We start from the raw sequence: 6,319 nt of genomic DNA on the forward strand, positions 1-6,319 counted from the left end.
TTTCTATCAGATTTTCCATCACTTGGCCATTTCCATCCTGTCTACCTGCCCCGTAATCCCCGGTCTAGATGCTCCTACCCATCTCTCCCTTGAACCTGTATCTCCCTGGACCTGGACCACCCTCACTGCCTCAGCATATGACACCCTTCTCTCCTGGACCACCCTCACTGCCTCAGCATATGACACCCTTCTCTCCACTCTCACTTGTTGCACCGCCACTGCCTTCTTCATAGCCTCACACCCACTATATGCCACACTATGAGCACCCCCACAGTTGCAACACTTTGGTTGTACATCATCTCCACCCTTCCCATACTCATGCTCCCCTCCACACCTGGCACACCTCTTTTTCTCTTTACAGACTGTTGTCACATGCCCAAACCTCTGGCATTTATAACATCTTAAAGGCTTCGGTACATAAGCCCTCACATAATAACTCATATGTCCTATTGTTACCTTATTTGGCAGTACCCGGTCCTTGAAATGTAACAGAATAGACGTGCTATCAACCCTATCTCCACCCCTTGTTGCTTGCAATCTTTGTACATTCACTAGAACGCCCCCTCTCAAATCCCTTACCTCTTTAATGCTAACACTCACAGGCACTCCTGTTATCACCCCTTTACTTCACTGCTTCCCTGCTTGATCAGTCCAGCTGCTCGGCTCCACCTTACACTTCCCTATTTTTTTTTATTTTTTTATTTCACCTTTATTTAACCAGGTAAACCAGTTGAGAACAAGTTCTCATTTACAACTGCGACCTGGCCAAGATAAAGCAAAGCAGTGCGATAAAAAACAACAACACAGAGTTACATATGGGGTAAAACAAAACAAAGCCCAAAAAAATACAACAGAAATACATATATATACAGTGTGTGCAAATTTAGCAAGTTATGGAGGTAAGGCAATAAAATAGGCTATAGTGCAAAATAATTACAATTAGTATTAACACTGGAATGATAGATGTGCAAGAGATGATGTGCAAATAGAGATACTGGGGTACAAATGAGCAAAATAAATAACAATATAGGGATGAGGTAGTTGGGCGGGCTAATTTCGGATGGGCTGTGTACAGGTGCAGTGATCGGTAAGGTGCTCTGACAACTGATGCTTAAAGTTAGTGAGGGAGATAAGTGTCTCCAGCTTCAGAGATTTTTGCAATTTGTTCCAGTCATTGGCAGCAGAGAACTGGAAGGAATTGCGGCCAAAGGAGGTGTTGGCTTTGGGGATGACCAGTGAGATATACCCGCTGGAGCGCAGACTACGGGTGGGTGTTGCTATGGTGACCAATGAGCTAAGATAAGGCGGGGATTTGCCTAGCAGTGATTTATAGATGGCCTGGAGCCAGTGGGTTTGGCGACGAATATGTAGTGAGGACCAGCCAACAAGAGCGTACAGGTCACAGTGGTGGGTATTATATGGGGCTTTGGAGACAAAACGGATGGCACTGTGATAGACTACATCCAATTTGCTGAGTAGAGTGTTGGAGGCTATTTTGTAAATGACATCGCCGAAGTCAAGGATCGGTAGGATAGTCAGTTTTACGAGGGCATGTTTGGCAGCATGAGTGAAGGAGGCTTTGTTACGAAATAGGAAACCGATTCTAGATTTAACTTTGGATTGGAGATTCTTAATGTGAGTCTGGAAGGAGAGTTTACAGTCTAACCAGACACCTAGGTATTTGTAGTTGTCCACATACTCTAGGTCAGACCCGTCGAGTGTAGTGATTCTAGTCGGGTGGGCGGGTGCAAGCAGCGTTCGGTTGAAGAGCATGCATTTAGTTTTACTAGTGTTTAAGAGCAGTTGGAGGCTACTGAAGGAGTGTTGTATGGAATTGAAGCTCGTTTGGAGGTTTGTTAACACAGTGTCCAATGAAGGGCCAGATGTATACAAAATGGTGTCGTCTGCGTAGAGGTGGATCTGAGAGTCACCAGCAGCAAGAGCGACGTCATTGATATACACAGAGAAAAGAGTCGGCCCAAGAATTGAACCCTGTGGCACCCCCATAGAGACTGCCATAGGTCCAGACAACAGGCCCTCCGATTTGACACATTGAACTCTATCTAAGAAGTAGTTGGTGAACCAGGAGAGGCAGTCATTTGAGAAACCAAGGCTATTTAGTCTGCCAATAAGAATGCGGTGGTTGACAGAGTCGAAAGCCTTGGCCAGGTCAATGAAAACGGCTGCACAGTACTGTCTATTATCGATCGCGGTTATAATATCGTTTAGGACCTTGAGCGTGGCTGAAGTGCACCCATGACCAGCTCGGAAACCGGATTGCATAGCGGAGAAGGTACGGTGGGATTCGAAATGGTCGGTGATCTGTTTGTTGACTTGGCTTTCAAAAACTTTGAAAGGCAGGGCAGGATGGATATGGGTCTGTAACAGTTTGGATCTAGAGTGTCACCCCCTTTGAAGAGGGGGATGACCGCGGCAGCTTTCCAATCTCTGGGGATCTCAGACGTTACGAAAGAGAGGTTGAACAGGCTAGTAATAGGGGTTGCGACAATTTCGGCGGCTAGTTTTAGAAAGAAAGGGTCCAGATTGTCTAGCCCAGATGATTTGTAGGGGTCCAGATTTTGCAGCTCTTTCAGAACATCAGCTGTCTGGATTTGTGTGAAGGAGAAGCGGGGGGGCATGGGCAAGTTGCAGCGGAGGGTGCAGAGCTGGTTGCCGGGGTAGTGGTAGCCAGGTGGAAAGCATGGCCAGCCGTAGCAAAATGCTTGTTGAAATTCTCGATTATTGTAGATTTATCGGTGGTGATAGTGTTTCCTAGCCTCAGTGCAGTGGGCAGCTGGGAGGAAGTGCTCTTATTTTCCATGGACTTTACAGTGTCCCAAAACTTTTTGGAGTTAGTGCTACAGGATGCAAATTTCTGTTTGAAAAAGTTAGCCTTTGCTTTCCTAACTGCTTGTGTATATTGGTTCCTAACTTCCCTGAAAAGTTGCATATCGCGGGGGCTATTTGATGCTAATGCAGTACGCCACAGGATGTTTTTGTGCTGGTCAAGGGCAGTCAAGTCTGAGGAGAACCAGGGGCTATATCTGTTCTTAGTTCTGTATTTTTTTGAATGGGGCATGTCTATTTAAGATTGAGAGGAAATTACTTTTAAAGAACAACCAGGCATCCTCTACTGACGGAATGAGATCTATATCCATCCAGGATACCTGGGCCAGGTCAATTAGGAAGGCCTGCTCGCTGAAGTGTTTTTGGGAGCGTTTGACAGTGATGAGGGGTGGTCGTTTGACCGCGGACCCGTTACGGACGCAGGCAATAAGACAGTGATCGCTGAGATCCTGGTTGAAGACAGCGGAGGTGTATTTAGAGGGTAAGTTAGTCAGGATGATATCTATGAGGGTACCCATGTTTACGGATTTAGGGTTGTACCTGGTAGGTTCGTTGATAATTTGTGTGAGATTGAGGGCATCTAGTTTAGATTGTAGGATGGCCGGGGTGTTAAGCATATCCCAATTTAGGTCACCAAGCAGTACGAACTCTGAGGATAGATGGGGGGCAATCAATTCACATATGGTGTCCAGGGCACAGCTGGGGGCTGAGGGGGGTCTGTAGCAAGCGGCAACAGTGAGAGATTTATTTCTGGAAAGGTGGATTTTTAGAAGTAGAAGCTCAAACTGTTTGGGCACAGACCTGGATAGTATGATAGAGCTCTGCAGTAGATTGCAACTCCACCCCCTTTGGCAGTTCTATCTAGACGGAAAATGTTATAGTTGGGGATGGAAATTTCAGAATTTTTGGTGGCCTTCCTAAGCCAGGATTCAGACACTGCTAGAACATCAGGGTTGGCGGAGTGTGCTAACGCAGTGAATAACTCAAACTTAGGAAGGAGGCTTCTGATATTTATGTGCAGAAAACCAAGACTTTTACGGTTACAGAAGTCAACAAATGATAGCTCTTGGGGAGTAGGAGTGATACTGGGGGCTGCAGGGCCTGGGTTAGCCTCTACATCACCAGAGGAACAGAGGAGGACTAGAATAAGGATACGACTAAAGGCTTTAAGAACTGGTCTTCTAGTGCGTTGGGTACATAGAATAAAGGGGGCAGTTCTCCGGGCGTTGTAGAAAAGATTCAGGGCATTATGTACAGAAAAGGATATGGAAGGATATGAGTACAGTTCAGGTAACCCTAAGCGTTGGGTAACAATGAAAGAGATAGCGTCATTGGAGGCACCGATTGAGCCGGTCTCGGCGTGTATAGGGGGTGGAACAAAGGAACTATATGAGGCAGTTTGAGAGGGACTAGGGGTTCTACAATGAAATTGTATAATAAGAACTGACCCAAACAGCAATAGGCAAGGCATAATTGACATGGGAGAGAGGCATAAAGCAGTCACAGGTGTTATTAGAGAGAGCTAAGACAACAACTGGAAATAGTGATAACGTTTGGGCTAAGACTAAACAGAATAAACAGGACAGGGTACCGTGTAAAGGAACAGTCCAGCAGGCATCAGCTGTGCAGCTGAGTGATCGTAAGGTCCAGTGAACAGCAATATGTGAGTCCGAGAGCAGTTCAAATTGGTGCTTCAGCACAGCTAGCAGGGAGCACAGTTGTAGTTTGCGTGTGTTAGCGGGCCGGGGCTGGCAGATGGATCTTTGTGGTCGTCGCAACTGGAAGCCTGATGAAACCACATCAGACTATTTCGTCGGCAAACCAGTCGTGTTGGATCGGCGGGGCTCAGTGTTAACACTAGGAGGTCGCGTCCGGTTGACAGAGAGGTAGATAGCCAGGAGATGGGCCTGAGGCTAGCTCAGGGCTAACTGGTGCTTGCTATAGGGCAATGGTAAATCAGCCACAACAGGTTGCAGCTAGCTAGCTGGTTGTGATGATCCGGCGCTAGGGTCCAGTGATTCCGGCAGAAAGTCCAATAAGCTCTGGGTCGATAGCACGCTGGGTCGATAGTACGCTGTGCAGACTGGCCGACGAATTGTCCAGGCTAGCTAGAGCTGGCTGGTGGATAGTGTAGGCCACGGACAGTGGGGAAGACGCTAACGGTGACTAATAACAGGTAGCCATTTAGTTGCGGCTACACTGTATCAGCTTACGGTTCTTGATGAAAGTTATAAAGAAATAATAGAATCCTTTCCACGTTGGGTGAGGCGGGTTGCAGGAAAGTATATTTAGTTAAAGAATGAGAAGTAAAAATTAAGAGATATAGACAAAAAAAAACAAGAAACGGGATATTTACACAGGACGATGAAATAAAGCGACCGCACTGCTACGCCATCTTTTTCCCTCTGCGCCATGTACTTACAGAACACCAACAATCTCCCATCTCTTAACACTTACATTTACGTCATTTAGCAGACGCTCTTATCCAGAGTGACTTACAACTTAAGCATTAACAACTTCCCCAATCAACTCTTTTATCACAGCCGTCAATCTTATCGGACTCATCCCCCCCAACTCCCCCTTCCTCCTTAAACGTAATAATCACTTTATGCTTCTCCTCACCTCCATGTTCCTCTCATGTCTTATCTTGCCCTTCCTCTGCACTTCCTACCTCCGAACTTCCGCTAGCGTTGGAAGCTAGGTTTCTCTCAAACTTCCTTTTCTGCCTCCGCTCTACCTCCATAGACCTCTCGCTCCCCTTCATACCCCTACTCCCGTTCTCTCCCGCTTTATTTTTCTCTTTCTTACTCCCTCCTTTATTTGTACCACTATGTTCCATACTTGCTTCACTTTCCTCTCCATCACTATCTCCTACCATCTCTGACCCATTCACAGCACGACCGTGCCGAACCTCCGCCACATCGAGTAAAGTTTGTTTGTTTTTCAACGATTTCAAAAATCCCTCTCGATTCACAACCGTCTGTCGTGGTTCGTTCGCGTCTTCCACTTGCTAGCTACCTTCCGCAGGCAGGCATTCCCTGATGTACACGTCAGTCCCGACCGACTGCCTAAGAGAGTTGGGGTTTCTGGGAAATTGAGTTCTAATCTAGAAAAAATACCGCATTCTAGCAGGAAACAAATGTACATATGATCTTTATTCATCTTAAATATTCCCATTACATATGGTACTCCATATGTTTTCATGGCTGAACTAAGTCGGATACAGAAAATAACAAGAACCTGGTAGAGAGAACGCTTTCAGCATATACTGAAAGGAACAGGTACCTTCATCATTAAACATGTAATTAAAGACATGGATGTTCTTACTTGGCCAACTCAAAGAAGTGAAGGGTTTGGAGTGACAGCAAAATATTGTTATTCCAAATGGGGGGAATAAAACTTTTTGAAACTTCCTGAAGTTCACACCAGGTGATAGGGAAGTACGAACAACGAACTTCAGCCACACCCCTTT

Source organism: Coregonus clupeaformis, chromosome 3, assembly GCF_020615455.1.
Source record: "Coregonus clupeaformis isolate EN_2021a chromosome 3, ASM2061545v1, whole genome shotgun sequence".
Classification (NCBI taxonomy): domain Eukaryota; kingdom Metazoa; phylum Chordata; class Actinopteri; order Salmoniformes; family Salmonidae; genus Coregonus; species Coregonus clupeaformis.